Source organism: Mesocricetus auratus, unplaced genomic scaffold, assembly GCF_017639785.1.
Source record: "Mesocricetus auratus isolate SY011 unplaced genomic scaffold, BCM_Maur_2.0 Super-Scaffold_100009, whole genome shotgun sequence".
NCBI classification, from domain to species: Eukaryota; Metazoa; Chordata; class Mammalia; order Rodentia; family Cricetidae; genus Mesocricetus; species Mesocricetus auratus.
In genome coordinates, this window is record NW_024429193.1 from 19,166,114 (window position 1) to 19,183,652 (window position 17,539).

Here is a 17,539-nt window from a genome sequence, read left to right on the forward strand (position 1 = left end):
AGCAGTCTGTCCTTGAACACTTCATGCAATAGTCACTGTGCTTACCTTTGGGTTCAGAGGAATATGTGGGAGCTTTGACCCTAAAGAATCCTACAAACACGACAAAGTAATACTGCAGAGATAATGAAACTATGATATATCTCATGGGCAGTGATGGAGGATGTTCTGAGAGCTGTAATAGCATAAAGACTGGCAGAATGACTCCAACATAAAGGAATGCAGTAGTTTCAGACTGGGGCTGTTTAGTGGGGTCAGGGGACAGGTGAGGTCTACAGATCATGGAGAGCTTATTCTGACATATCCTTTATTCAGAAGGTCATATGGATGACAGAACTTGGCTGTACTGAAAGGATTTAAATCCCAAGTCAAATAAATAGTCTCCTTTAAAAATACTCTTCTAATAATATGAAGGGTCAATTATAAAACACGAGGGAACAGATAAAGAAAGTAATTATGGGACACACCTCATTAAATCATTAGAGTTTTATAACCTAGATACTACTTTTGCTGTCTTTTAGCCTTCTGTCTTCTGCCTTTTGCATTACTATGTAATGATTTCCAAGGCATCAGATTGATAAATTATTTCACCATGCCTTCCATAATATAGACTATCCCTAACACTGGAAACAATGAACATTTTAAGTATGAAATAGTTGGAATGTGACCAAGTACTTATATGAAAAATGTAGCCTCTGAAGCGTAAGCTGTCAAAGAATGTGTATGACATAATGCTGGCCTAAGCCAGGCTTGCGGCTGATCTGAAGGAGAAAGAGGAGAAAACATTCATAGATACATGACAGGCACATGAAAACATAAATGCATGACTCTTCACTCAAATACAGGAGATGCAGCATTACTTGATTACACCATTCAGCAGAATGGTATGTTTCCTTCTGTATCAACACTTGGCACAATTTGTACACATCCATTAGTGGGAAATCCGGTTTAGTGCGAAAGGTGTTTCTATTATTGACATAAAACTTAAATGTTTTCTAGAGAATTCAAAGTCAGAGAGAAAACAGAGAAATAAATAACTGAGGAAAGAACCAATTTTACTGTAATTTCATTGATAAATCTATTGATTGGAAATGCAGTTTCCTCCCAAGCTTCAACTGTGTTTTCTGTAATGGATGTCTGCCCAGATGGCACACAGAAGACCTGAATTCCACCTCCTTCTCTTGACATTCAAGTTCAGTCTGCTCTGTTGTCTGACCATGCTCTTCATCATGTGCTTCATTATTTGGTGGAATCAGTTGAATAAGTGTCTGTTCCTAACTTGCTAACTTCATGTTTCTGACTATGATGCAGTAACATGTCAAAAGGCTTGAATACATGCAAATTAGTACTACCTGTGTCAAGACTTCATCGACTCTCTTGACCCATGAAAAGTACTGGTTATGAAGGCTCATGCAAGCTTTATATCAGTCACACTATATTTTCCACACTCTTCTGACTTTGCTGAGTGTTTTTCATGTTGTTTTTAATAATCACCCAATATGTTTAACCTGACCACTGTTAAAATTTTTCTTTTGTGGACATAGTATCTATTGATTAAGTAAGCATTTGAAGAAGGTACTTTCTTGAAATTTGCTCAACTTCATATTTATATTATTACATAGCACATGAATTGACCCAAATTGTTTCCAAATATAAAAAGTTCATGAGATATTAAAAGATGCAATTAGGTAGTTATACATCTATTTGCAATGCAATGAAGACAGAACGATTCTAGAAAAATCAATTCCATTTTATATCTGCCTGTGGGTCATGTCATTTTCTACTAAATCACACTCTTTGAAAATGACATCACTTTAATATGGAATGCTTATACAGGGATCAACTGTTGGAAAAAGTGTGACTTTTAGATATATGTTATCTTAGTTAATTTAGATACTATAATTATAACTTTTAGCAACCATAATTTTATTAGGCTCTAATTCTAACTTCGTGAAATAGGACACAATATACCATTAATCCAAAAAATATGACATTATGAAGTAATCAAATGTTGAGAAGCTATATTAAGCTTTCTATCTTGTATGAAATATATCTGTAAAATCATATCTTATCCATTTAGAACCAGCAAGCAGGACTCATAAATATTGCCTGAAATGGGTAATTCTGAAAAATGGAGTAAAATTGAGCAATAAAATATGAATATAATGATTGACAAGAAATCAATGAAAAAGTGACTTGACCATTTGGCCACATGCTCAAGAATTATAAATTTTGGTAGAACTGGTACAATGTAAATTTTATGTACTTCAGAAATTATGCACAATTTGCTTAATTGTGTGTGCATTGTCAAAAATACTATGTTATTTAGTGAGTGAAAAAAAGAAATACTTTCTCTACTTTAACTTGAGGAAGTGATGTATACAAATGGTGCCAAGTGTTGACCCCAAAGGCAACAAGAGATGCACATGTCATCTAGATGTGGCCAGTTTTCCACTTCAGGAATGAAGCATATTCTCTGTAGTGTTGAAATCTCAGTCTAGCAGGAATAGATCTTAGAGGCTATGTTCTCTAATCCAGGGCCCAAATTCTATTGTATCATCTAGCTTTTTATTAATAAAAAATTGTAAATTATTGTCAAATGCCAGGATGTTCCTTAAGTAACTTAAATTTTCACTTTAGCACACATATTAATGTCTAATCACAAAGCTAATAAAAATGATATCCTAGATTAAAATTTTAATAAATGACAAAATAAAAAATGTGCATAGTCTTTGTTAATATCTCTTGGTTTAAGTAACTAGTCATAGGCAAGAAAATAAAGTCATAACCATCTTGTGTTACCCATTTTAGTGTTTTAATTGGCATTTTACAAGTTATATTATGACAAAGTGAAAAGAATAAATCAGTGACCATAACCTTAATGCCAAGGCTTGATAAATTTTAAATAAATGTTTGATTCTTTTCCACATATTAATTTAAGAAATACATTATCTATCTCTTATTTCTGCAAAGAAACCACAGTTGTTAGTGAAGACAATATGCCAGAAATATTTCTGTTAAGAAGAATAAATCAATGCTGCTAATTTCATGGTAGGGGATATAACAAAACATGACAAAAATAAATTACATAATATGGAAGGTGAATAGTGACTTGGCATTAAGAAGAGATGTTGAATTTGCTACATAGGAGAAGTATCCCCTTGCAAGAAGATGATTAAATACAGAAAAATCAAACAAGCAATTGATTAAATTAACTTCAGTGTGTAGATAAACTCTAGGGGGATTAAGCAAGTTAAAATCACCCAAATATAGAGGGATACTGATGTATTACTTGCATCCTGAATAGAGACAGATGGAATAGTTCATTCTAGGCCAAAGTACTTAATAAAGTATTTGCATCAATCAACTCCAAAGTGCTCTCTGGAAGATAAATAGGTTGGTGAAGATACTTAATCCTTTGTATCTAAGGGTTATTTCCCAAAGTTGTGGGGAGATGTTAGCATGTACAGAAGCCCCATGGGAATGGTAGTCTCTCTAGGAGCACAAACATACCCCATACTTGGTAAAGTATGATTGCTGTAGTTATGATAAGGGCATCTTATGAATTCCAGCCTCACAGTACATCAGCTCATTTCCAGATCTAGACCCAAATCCCAGCACAAAATCTACAATTACTTTAACAACATTGTTTCAGAGTGGCTCCCAGTGATATATTAGTCCAATCAGAAAATAGTCTTGTAGCACTTGTTGGGTCCAGGGAACCACTGAATTATCCTAATGGATAGCACTTAAGAGATTCTATTGGAGAACATGTGTTGCTTACTTGTTGTTTCCCTGGGTTGGAGTAAAGGATTCTTAGAACAGAGCATAATTGTGAATATGCAGCTACATCTTTTCTAACAAGACTCTGCTGTTCAGAATCAGCTTGGGCATCAGCTCATTAGTGACACTCAAATTCTCAGTCCAGCCCAGTTGAATTCACATATCAACCTGAAACCAACAGCACTGTCTCCCTTCATCATTATATTTTAATTCTAAACTTGAGCATCTCCCAGTGTTGTCTATACTGTTGTCCATAAGTAGTACAAAATTCTGTGCATATTATGCCTGTAATTTACATACTTGTAGCTCCCTATAATTATAATATACAAAGTAATTTGCTACCAGACTACCTTGTTGATGCCTATAGACTGTATCTTTGATGATGATTCTAGCAAGGTTTAATATATTTCCTGTTCTTCTGAAGATGCATGTGAAGAATTCCATGTTTTTTAGTATGAACATGTGTATCAACATCGCACTTTTCTTCTGTGTCTTTAAAGTAATCATAAACCATAAAGCTTTTAAAATCTTTGTCTCCAAACATGATGAGTTCAATCATTTCAGACAAATATAAATATATTCTTAAAAGGCCATGAACTGAGCCATTCAATCCCAAGCAAGTAAAGCCTTATATACTAGAAATGTAATAAATATTGAATGATGAACTGAAGCCATTCATAACCAACAATCTTTGACATCAGGAAATGTTTCCTCATTGCTAATCTAGGTTCTTCCTCTTTTATTTCCCCTTACTATCATCTCAGTAAATGTAGAGAATATCTAGCAATCAATCTTTGTACCATATCTGTTCCATACACGAAGACTATTATTAAATTTCCTTAATGATCCTCAAACTCACTTAGCCCTCTCTTTTGTAAGCTAAATAATTTATCTCCCTTTTCCACTTCAGTCATGACTAAGATTTCTGCATTAAACAGGAGAAATGCTGAAGCCACAGGCCATTGTTTTTAATCCAACATTACCTAATTAATTTAAGTAAATAGCAATGGTGTGTGCAGACACCATCAGTATATGGATAAGTAATGAAACTGTCTAAGGAGTCACTAACATCTGGATCATTTTATGATGACTTTTCTACAAGATAGAGTGTGTAAGTATCAATGATGCTAAAAGAGAAAAAATAAAAGTTGCATGCTTACTCTACATTCCTTAATTGTACATACCCCTGTTTCATAGTTTCTCTGAACCACTAACATTGTCCTGTACATTACCCACTAGCTTTATTCTATAAATTGAAAAGTTTTTGAGTCTTCTCTGTATTCTTGGTTAAACACTAGAAAGAAGAAAAATGGTTCATATATCCCTGGTGGTTTCAAACCAACAAGAACAACAACAAATCTTGAGTTCCATTTAGAGAAACTAAATGCAGAGAATGTAAGCTATTTATCAGCCTGGCACTCATGTTCAAAGAAGAAAAACATACAAAGTTCTTAAGTTGAAATAAAAACTTGTAACAGAAGTTTGCCCATCATTTACATCCCAAGTAATATAGCAGAAGGACTTGCTAAATTGGTTTCTGTCATCACACCATGGACTTAAGAGAAATTAAATATCTTCCTACTAGGAGAGATTAAGCTGTTAGGCACTACTGGACAGGCTCCAAGGTTAATGAGGAAGATGGACAGCTACAGTTTGACTTGCCTTGTTTACGTGAATGAATGACAATGAGTGGTATGCAGATGGTAGAACTTTGATAGATGATCCCTAAAATTCTACCGCTTTTAATCTTTAATGCTCCTAACATATTGAGGCACTTCTAAATATTTCATTTCACTGCAGTGTACTAGAAATAGCAGTGGCCTATCACTCCCAGATATGTAACAATTTAACTTCAATCCAGGAGAGAACACTGAAAAAAATCTGCTACCTCCTCATGACAGGCTGGTGACAGAACTCTGTCATGCCCTGGACCTATATGTTTCACAGTACTCTGTTGATCCAAGTATAGTGTATATACCTCAATTTTATTTTATTTTATTTCATATTTGCCATTGTTTATAGCTTTTTAAGCATTCGATTCTCCTAAAGGTTTGAGGAAATAAGGTAGGGTGTGTCTCAAATTTTGCAATGTTGTTATTAGTGAGGCAAAGTGGATAACTGGACTACTGCAGAGTGTGTCCTCCCCAGGGAATGTACTCACTCTGCTTAATCAACTGGCAAACAAGACACCTAGGGTTATCTCTTTACCATGCTATTGCCCCATCAATAATGTAGACTGTCATTAAGAAGCCATTTCTTCCTTCTGGGCTGAATTTTGAGAAGTATATCATATGGGGGAAAATAGGAGTTATAGTGCGGAGACGATTCATCACATCATAATCTCAGTACCATGCTGTGCTATTCACCAGACAGTCCAAGAAGATATGTTCCAAGGCATGCATCAGCGCATCACAAAATATATAGACTGAGAGCCCTGAACTCAATTCATTAGGACCTCTCAGTATTAAGATTATAACCATGCTTCAGGGCATACGCGGATCACCAGCTGAGCTCAGGAAGACATTTGGCTTCCATGACAAGACTTCCCAGAGGTCAAATACACTGCTGGAAGTTTTTGATTTTGCAAATATTTCTTTGCTATCCCTAAATGTCTTTTATTGTCTCTTTCTTCAAGTTATAAATTTCTCAGATCATCAAGCATTTCTATAAACAATTACAATGTGAACTTTGGTATTGTTTTCTTCTTATTGTCGTCTCTCTTTCCAAATAATAATCTTTTGGTTTTACTAAAAATTTATATGAGAAATATACATTAAGATTCATTGTTATTTAATAATAAAGCAAATTTTGAATTATTATCAATATAATATATTACCAGTATCATTATTGAAAAATAGATTCAATTTTCAGAAAAAAAAATGTTTGTCTGCATGCAAAATCATGCAGTAGTTTTCTGATGACTCTGCTCAGTCACCTGATCAGCATCTCAAGGATAAAGAACAATCTCCCTCACTGGCTCTTGATAATGTCACATTCATCATAGTATCTGATGAGATGTCCTTGAAATGACACCCTTTCAATATTCCATCTTCCATCGTCCTATATTACAGAAGCATAAATGCAGAGGTAAAGAAATGGAGCCTTTGTCTCCATAAACAAGTCAAGTAGACAGGGGAAAGAAGAAACCTGATATATATATATATATATATATATATATATATATATATATATATATCACCTCCTGGGTTGAGGGAAGCGACATCTCTATGAGATTGACCTGTAGGACAGTCTGTGTGTCATTTTACTGAGTAATGGTTGATGTGGGAGGCCCAGACCTATGTGGGCCATGTCACCTCTTGACAGATGGCCATGCAGTATATAGTAAGACAGGCAGAGCAAGGCATGGAAAGCAATCTGGTAAGTGGCATTTCTCAGTGTGCTGTTTCAGTTCCCACTTCTAGGTCCCTGCTTGCATTTCTGTCTTGAGTTGCTTCGGTGATGGACTGTGGCAGGAAGTGTAAGTCAAATAGCCCCTTTCCTCCCCAAATTCTTTTAGGTCATGGTCTGTATCACAGCAATAGAAAGCAACTAAGATATATGAATATTAGAGGCATATGCTACTGCTGCTCTGTTAACAAGCAGCATCTGGAATTTTTGTCCATCAATTCTGCTTTTTGACCATAGTTCCTTTGATCTCAGTTAATAGCCCACAAATTCCTAAAGAAAGTGATACAAAGTCCTAAGCAGTGACTGTTGAACCCTATTGATACTATCAGTGAGAATGCACAGCTTTCAGATTTTCATTTTTTACTATGCAGGGTATACAGTCTACACCATCAGAACCTGCTTTGAGTCTTGATACACTTAAAAAATTACCTACAGTGTCAGAACTCATGAATTATCAACAGATTTAATCTTCTGAGAACAGCAAAGCAGATAATCTGGGTTCAAAAAACACCTCTGCCACTTAATTAGGCCATCATTTAACTTTTTTTTCTGCTTGAGTTCCCAGATCCTTGTCCAGCTACATTAGGAGTGGTCTACAGGGTGGGTGAGAGGATTACATCATGTAGCATATAGTAGATAACCAATAAATATTGAATAAACAGGTGTGAAGGACATTATCAATACTTAAGAATCGAAATCTTGCCCTCGTTTGGGAATAGTATCAAATAAAACTAACTCTTAGCAAATGCTGTCTTAGCAGGGGCTTTGCTGTGCATCTCAGAAATCCAAGAATTTCAGAATACGAAGGCATTTTTAGGAAGAGCCTATCAAATTACAGAAGGCTTATTTACTTACAATCAATTTATCAGTTTGCCTAATGATATATTTATTTATCAGAGATACATCTATGCTAGGATAGTGTTAACTTGAAAGATTTTTGGTAAACTTTCATAGTGCCTGTTTTGCCTACTTTTTGTAGATTTCAAGGCATCCCAACCTAACTCTGGTTAACTGTTTTAACTGTTGTAAAATGAATTTTAAAAGCTGAAGCAATTTGTATAGACAATTCTTGAGATTAGCATCATAGTGTATATGAAATGATATAGCTATGATAATTTTCTTAGTAATATGACTATTTATTATTAGGCTAATGGATATTTCAGGGTATTGGACATGAAAATAATTGGTTTTAGACAAGTTGACCTCAAAAACTCTTAAAGAATTGGGTGTTAAAGTAGCACCATCAATTTGAACTGACGTCATTTTGATGAGTTGTATTTGTGATGAAATTCAGCTGCAGTTCAACCTACTCTTAGCTTCAAGTCCGTGACAGATTTCCAGACTCTGAGCCTGCATGCCAACATTGGCTGACCCTAGAGCCATGTGACAAGAGACTTTTCTTGCACGGCCTTGACAATACCAGAGATATCTGTTTCGACCTGGCTTTGAACTCAACCTAATATGCTATGCTCTATTTATATTCTGGCTTCTTTCCATTTAACCTGTTTTCATAATGCACATTTCAAACATTGTTTCCTATGATAAGAACTACTTCCAGCATTACTTCTTCAGAATATAGGAAACATAATTAAGAGGTGGAGGTGTGAGAATTTGCCTATGAAAAGAAAATGCAAGAGAACTCACAGATAATGAAGCATACAATTTCTACAAAAAGAAATCTAATTTACAGGAATGAATCAATAGTCGCTTTTTAAAAAAAATGGTGGCAAACACATGAGAACTTTTTAAAAATCAGTTTTATTCTCATTGATTCCTGCTCTTAACCAGAAGGAGACAATTCTCTCCCTATTTCACTCAATAAAATTCTTCTTCAATTTTACAAAAGTTGAGGAATTCTTGTTTTAATGAGAGTGTTTGGCTTTCCTGGCAATCAGAAAGCATGGAACTGCTGGGTTTGTTTAAAGTTCCGTCTGACTAAGTGATGATGTGAGCACTTGGTCCCATCGTAGTGTAACTAGCAGCGTGTAAATTGTCATCTGCCAACAAGTAATGGTGGTCATACCTCACTGCCACTCCAACTGTTCACAGTCCGGTTCAGCCTGCCACCCTGAGCTCCAGCCAGCTGTCAGCACAGTCACAGCTGCCATCTTATTTACTGCCATAAGCTTTCTTGGCATTGTGGATGCAGACACTGCTGAGATGGAGCCTGTCATTGGCTGTAAAAGGTACAGGGATGAGGGACTCAGAGGAACCCTGGGAAGGTGCAACATGTTCCAGCCACCTGACCGTGGAACCAGCCGGTACTGAGTCTCTAAGGTTGTTCTTTGTTCACTGATAAGATTGGACAAGGCACAGTAGGCCCTCCAGAACTCCTATTCAGAACTGTTTTAATTGAATGTGTCACTGACAAGGCACAATCACTTGGGCTGTGGCATCCATTCCAAATAAAACAATTGTTTTAAAGTAATTGGTCTGACAAGAAGGCTGGCAGCCATTGAGGAGAAGATGCATGTGTTGCTATGAGAAGAGACAGAAAGCATGTTCCCTGTAATTGCCATGGCTGAGCTTTTAAACTTTTCTCTTTATTCCACATGAAATGCATCCTTTAAAAACCTTGATTTGAATAAACATTGAGCAATTCTGGAGACAACACTTTGCTTTTCATGTCTCTTATGCACATTAGAGTCTCTTTCTCCACTCGCTTATATTCTCTAGACACAACAATTTACAATAAATTCAACAGGGACAAAAGTGCAAGTGGGACTGACTGGTTTGTTTCTGAATTTCAGTATGGCTCTCATGGTTAGAAAGAGCTGATATAAAGATTGCAATTATGCAAACGTAAGACAGAAGGTCAATTATATCACCTGGTTAGCATAACCAGACCCAAATTTCTCTAGTAGATAAGGGGGTTCTCAGGAGAGTAACTATGCCTGCAAGAGCCAAAAGCAGCAGTTTTCTCCATTTATCACACCTGCATAAAGGATGCACAATAAATGATCCACTCTGGCTCACAGTCTTTGTATATCTAAACAAGAACGTGTCCTCTTTTATGAGAAAAACAACTATGCTGATAATAATGCTTTATAAATTATTTAACAAGTAAAAATTAGTGTTAAATTTTATATCATAGCTTTTAACGTAAGAGTAACAGTGTATGAATATTTGTGTGTGTGTGTGTGTGTGTGTGTGTGTGTATTCCAGATTATTATAAAAACAACATTTTTACTATAGGTCATGACTCTGTTTTCAACTTCCATCATATTTTACCATACAGAATATATTTTTCCCATGAAATGATAGTATGAAATTTCTAATGAATTCCCCCAAAGTCTCTTTTATGGACCGGAGTTCTTCCCATGATTTACCAGGTACATCACACTACTATAGAGATTAAACATTTGTGTTTATAGTGATATTTATTGCTGGATTTGAAACCTAGATTGTGGTATCTAATAACTGAAAATTTAAGAGCACTACTTAGTTCTTTGTGCCTCCAATTCTCCCCGTATGTAAAGGACTCCACCCAGTAATTTATGCATCCATTCAGTAAGTATTCCATGTCCATATATATGTGACAACAGTTCTCAGCCTCTACAGTATAACAAGGAACAATGCAGGGAGAGATTTTAGACTCCTGCGCCTCTAGCCACACCCAAAGTGGGCGTGGTCGGCGGCATAGGTTGACCACGCCTAACTTTGGGTGTGGCTAGAGGCGCAGGTATCTAAAATCTCTCCCTACAGTATAAGCCAAATGTAATACTAGGGAAAACTCAGTTAACAAATAAATAGCATATATTTTAGGTAGAAATATTCACAATGAACAAGAATAGAATGATGGGATGCAGAGGCGGTGGAGAAAGAACAGTAATGCTGTGTTAGACGGAACTGCCCGAAAAGTTTTCTTTACGGTTTGGCACTTAGTCATTTGAAGCTGATTGTGAGAAGAAAAAAATCCTGTGAATAAAATTCTATGTGAGGAGAGGGAAAAAATATGTAACTCTTAATTAGCTAACTCAATACATTGTGTCGCTATGCATTTGAGGAAGAGAAAAGAGATATAGTGAGAGTCATAGAAGAAACTCTCAAAACTGGTAATAGTCAGTTCAGTACACAGTGGTTAGCTCCAGCCTTGAGGGTCTCATAAAAAGAGATCCATATATGGTGCAAGATTGGATTCTATTCCCTCCTGTAGGTCCTGGAGATCATCACTCCAAACACTGCAAAAAGAGTAGGCAGCAAAACACGAGGCAAGAAACAGAAGGCAGTTTTCATGCAGTCATTAGTAACCCTGCAGAGAGGACATCAGCTTTGACAAAGGCTGTTGCTCTGGAGGTGGTGAGACTCAAGTTCATTGTTTGATGATGAATTTGATGCAGGATGGAAGGAAAGAACTTTTTAAGTAGGGTGACATTTGCCGACATCTTTTAGGTGAAAAGCAATGCTGACTGCCAAACTAGGGCACATTAGGGAAAGGATAATTAGGGGGGATTAAAGATATCAGGTTTTTTATATTATGTGTGAATATGCATCCAGTCATTAGAGTCTGGTCTATAACAACTCTTCAATAAACCATGCATTCTTGTGGCTATTGCCATTATCATTTTAACTAATGACCAAGTCCTGGAATTTTTATTTCCTAAATAAGTCTCATTAGCATATTTTCCTCTCCATACTTATAGCAGCATGTTAGTTCAACCTCTGCTGTCTTTTATTTGGATTCTTGGAATGGTGACCAAGCTGAGGATTATAACTCTCCACTGAAGCATATTCAGTGTGCTTTAGTCACTGCCTGCAGGATCCTCTTCCTGACATGCATGCTTGATGGCTCTCCTCCCACGTGGAACCACGTGCATCAGAGACTGTGTGTGCTCCAGAGGATGAGCTCGCACTCTGTGGTGAGCCATTCCATGACTTCTTTGCAACCCAACCCCTTTATTATTTCTCAAGTTCCCGAATCCAAATCCCTCTAAATGTATAAATAATGACCGTTTCTCTGCATTTTCACAAACCATTTCCCTTGCCTAGAATATCATTTTACTTCACAGTGTATAACTTATAAATTTACTCTTTAGTTAAATCCTAATCAGGACTCACCTTTTCCAGTGAAGCATTTTATAAGTCCTGCTAAACAGTAGACTGCACATTGTTTCATGCCCTACACTTATCTATTTTACTGGAAGCAGCACATTTCCTTATAATCAGAGATGCTACATTATTGTTCACTCCTTCAAGGTATCTTCTTGGTCTCTGAGTAAATGTAAAAATGACAGTTAATGCCATATATATTATATTATACTCATTTTCACTACTACTAGTAGGATCCAGATATCAGAGACAGAGATGGAAATTCATTAGCATACATTCTATTCTGTTAAGAGAAGCTTTTTCTTTGCTAGCCGCTTTGGTTTATCTCCCGCCAGTTGCCTGGGCTCTGCCGCTTTGTAGTCCCCAAATAAGCACACAAGACGCTGTATTAATTATGAAGCTGTTGGCCTTGCTTGTTTCTTACTGGCTAGCTCTGACTTAAGTAATTACCCCATAATTGTTAATCTAAGTATGTCTCTTACCGGAGAGGTTTCCAGGCTTCCTACCCCGATGGCGTTACATCTCGAACGCCTGTGTTTCTCCTTCCCAGAATCCTCCTGGACTCCTAGCCCCACCTATCTAGATTCCTATAGGCTCAACAGTACTTTATTGACAAATAACAGGCAAATAACAGGACTTCCCCAACATTCTATATTATATGATGACATGCCATACCATATACATTACACCTAATATTCATTTTATTGTGTTTGATTAACATAGGCTTTATGGAATTGAACTGATTCTTTTCCTTTATTATGAATTTTTTCAATGACATGTACTCTTTGAAGCTTTCAAATTCAAACTACTTGAAAAGTTCATTCCTGTTTTCTCAGACTATAGATCTATCAGAACCTAATTATGAGTCACCTTTTCCTTAAAGTTTTACTATTCACTGGGATTTGGCCTACCCCCTCTAAACTTACAATATCAAACTAATATTTTTATTTTAGTTTCTAAATATGCAAGTTCTCGGTATTTTACTATAGTTGCATTTATACATGTACTGTTTCTTTTCAAAGCTTCCGATATTCTTGTTAATTTTTTAAAATAAAATTTAATTAAAATGTAATTAAGTAACTTCCCCACACTACTCTCCTCCCTCTAACATTTCCCAAGTTCCATTTAATATTCTCTTCTGAAATATGTTATTATTTCACCTTTATGCATTTTTCAATGATATGCCACAATTCTAACTCTGGAATAGGCATTTGATAGTAGCATTTTAGAATGAAACGAACAACACACCATGTGAAAATCCAATCCAATAATCACAAGCCCTCAAGCACAGGGTGATAGGCTTCTTCATGGGCTCAAGTGGAACATCCTTGTGAATACGTCAAGGCAAAGGTTATGAACATCTCTCTTTTCACTTACATCATATGTAGAAATAATGAACTAAGGTAAAACTCAAACGTGGATAATAAGAACTAGTTTATATTTAGGAATCAGATTTATAGTAGCAAAATAAATGCAGATTCATTTCATCTAGAATTTTTTAAGGATGAGGTCATATATGGTATCTTCTTACCAATGAGGCGGGGATGAGGAAGCAATATTATCAAATCTTCCCAATTTCTTTTAGCATCAAGTTAGCCCCTACCTGATTAGCTAATTATAGTGTTTTTTATCTTTTTATGCCAACCTCTTGTTGTCCGAAGCATGAATTACAAGTCTGGAGAACCACCTCTGTTCTACTGAAGACACCAGGGAAATTAAATCCTACTTTAACCGTGACTAAAATGACTCAACCGGCACGGCTCCAGGAAACTCAGTGTTCTTGATGGTAAATCCACTGTGTTATATAATTGTATGCCATGCTTAGTTTTCACTCCCAACACCATAAATTTTTAGACAGAAATTTTAAAAGAAGCTCTTCATTTGTCACGGACTGAAAATCAAAATGAGAAGTCATGCAAAGCTACTTCCAGTTCTTGTATGAAATTTAATGCCCAGGTTCATCATGAGACACTGCCTGGGCATACCTTCCTCTATTATTCTTTTGTCAATGAAATTTTAAAAATCAAATCTCAGGACAAAGGACATTTTAAACAAATTAAAAACTGTCACAACTGTTCTAAGCAATCTGGGAGGTATATAGGAAATTTACAGCCCATCATGTTATGTCTCTTTAGCATAAACATTGGCAAATGGCCAGCCTCTCATAAGAGTCCAATTAAATTATACAGCATTGCAAACTTTTATTTCTCCAATGTCAATAATGGGGCTCCTTCAGATGGCCCTTGATAGTCACTCCTGGGTATTTTAATTTCCTAACAAATCTATCATCTAAAATTTACCATCAAGTACAGTCAGTCTCAGAGCTGTGATAAAAAAGTACAACCTCTGGTACTTCCCTTAACTATGTAGCAAAAGGACACTCTTTCTAGACCTTATTGTGGATAAATACTATTATAACTTTCAATACGTCTGTGTATCTGCATACACATACATATTGAAATTCATCCACAAATTTGATACACTTGAAATGTATGAATACACAATATTGTAGACCAAATATTTCTAAGTATTCAAAATTCCCATGCTTTCTCCAGTTCTCATTATGTTGTTAGTAATATATTTAGTCTGATGATCTAAATCTAAGCTATTTATTCCCACTGAAAAGTCTTAAAGAGTATGTATAAAGCATAAATGAGGATAGCTTGAAGTGAAAAACAAATTTTACAGATGAGGTCAAATGTACAAATGTAGATTGTCACTTGCTTTGAAACATTTCACAAACTATATAGATATGCTTAGGATTTGAAGGGAGTAAACTATACTTAGGATCCAAGGAGAGCAAGGAATTTGTGATTTCAAATTAATAATTTGTTTTTGACATATCACAGTAGATGATAGCAGATTGAAGAAATCATTTGCAAAAAAATTAAGCTTGGCTTTAAATAGCAATGCATTTCATGTATTAGAGGAAGTTGCTTTGCTAGTTTTCCAACAGTGATGAAGTGTTTTGCAGGAGATCAGACAATCTCTGGAATGTAAAAACTGCTAGGTAGCACAGTAGGGCAGTGTACAGTTGATGTCAGAGGCTGAAGTGTGTCAACTTCCAAACACATGCTGACAACAGAACAGGGACTGTTGTAGGGAAGAAAGGAGAATGGAAAATAAGGGGCATTCAGAATCAGGGAGAGTCATGATAAATATGAAAGAGAAAACTGTCATATACTACTAGCAGCCACGACCTCAGAATGGGAGTGTGTCTACACAGAGTTTAGAGACAAGTAAAGGAAATAATATGTCTTTATTTAGATGAAATTCCTCTCAAGAAAAGGAAAATTATACACATATTACACACACACACACTCAACCCACAGAAGAAAGACCATTGTTGAGAGGCCCTACTGGTTAGATGTTGCAGTCTACCATAGACTGGCATCTTTCTTTAAGCTAAGCAACATGGAGGACTCCCTCCCACAACCCAGCAAGGGCTTTCTGGCTCTACCTACCCTTATCTAGAGAATGTCTCTAGGCCCAGAGAACTAACTTTATCTAAAAGCTGTCTCTAAGTCTGGATGCCTAATTTAGCTCAACTATGATCCTTGGAACAGTTTCATGCTAGAATCCTCTCCTGCTGTACATATGGTAAATAGGACATGTACTAGGAGCTTTGCTATATGACCTTGCTGCTACATAGGAAGCCTTATGTTAGGAATATGCTACTTAATGCAAATTAGGATTTGTCCCTAGGCTTCCCAATCCTATATATTCCCTATACCCTGGGATAAAGTTGAGCAGATTCACCTAAGTCACCTCAAGCGGCGCTATCTCCATCTTATCCATAGTTGTCCAAATCCTGTCTCCTACTTCTGCTTCTTCCACCTTTGTGGGTGATTGCACCAAGCATCCCAAGGAAGGAGGAGAGCACAAACTACAGTACAAAGGTAGTGACTGCCAGTCAAGGAGAAAGTCCTCAAAAGAAGCTAAACCTTGAAGCCAGATTTCTAAACACTGGCCCCCATTTGTAAGGAATTACTTAGCATCCTAATATAGTAATGGCAAAATACAAGCTCATTATAAATCCATGCCATCCAGAACAGAACTGAGAAAGTTAACAAACACCTTGCACAAAGTCCATCTACTTTATTCCTGTAACAAGGAAGAAAGATAACAAGAGTTTTCATTGAAGCCAAGTCAAGGAGCATATGGAATTGGATACTGTGCAAGACATATCTCCCAAACTGAATTCTGACCTGTAGTGCTCAAGGGAAGTTAAGCAGCAAATGGATTAAAAATAAGCAAGAGTGCTGTATCGTGGTAGGGAAGTTTATTCATAAAATGTCAGTGCTTCCTAAACATGAGCTGAACAAGGAAGACACAATACATGTCTAACTGGGTGCGGGAAAACCCACAAGGCCTCAGTCCTACACAAAGAACTACAGGAAACTAAGGAATGCTGAAGGTGGGAGAAGAGTATTTCCCCCCAGGGAAGAGTATTTATATTAAATAATTATTATATAAGTATTATATAACACACCTACAAGTTATTCAGTACTGAATGGTAAACTCTGAAAACATACATATGAAAACAATGTTGCTACATTATACAAATTGAGTCAGTTGTACTTATTATTAAAAGTATATACATATATATATGTTTATGCACATCCATGTAGTTATGTAACAGAAATTAATGGGAAAAGGAGACCAACATCTTGAAAGACAGCAAGGAGAATGTCCTGGATAGTTTTATGTCAATTGGGCATAAGTTAGAGTTGTCTGAAAGGAGGAATCCTCAATTGAGAAAATACCTCCATAACATCTGGCTATAGAGTATATTTTTAATTAGTGATTGATGGTGGAGAGCAGAGTCCATTGTAGGTGGTGCCATCCCTGGGCTTGTGGTCCTGGGTTTTATAAGAAAGCAGACTGAGCAAGCCATGATAAGCAAGCCAGTAAGCAGCACCCATCCATGACTTCTACATGAGATCCTAACTCCAGGTATCTTCCCTGTTTGAGTTCCTGTCCTGACTTCTTCATGATAAACTAAGACATGGAAGTGTAAGTCAAATAAACCCTTGTCTCCCTGACTTGCTTTAGTTATGGTGTTTCACCATGACAATGGTAATCCTATATAAGACAGAGAAGTATATGCTATAAGTGTTTAGAGGGAAGAAAGGGAAGGGAGAAATGATGTAATTATAATATACAAAACCAAAGAAATTGAAGAAGAACCCCCTTTGACATGCATGGATTGGAAGTAAGACAATCAGAATTTGAGTCCAAGATGAAAGGTTCCACAAAGGCTTGTGAAGACCCAAACTCTTTAACACTAACTAAGATTTGA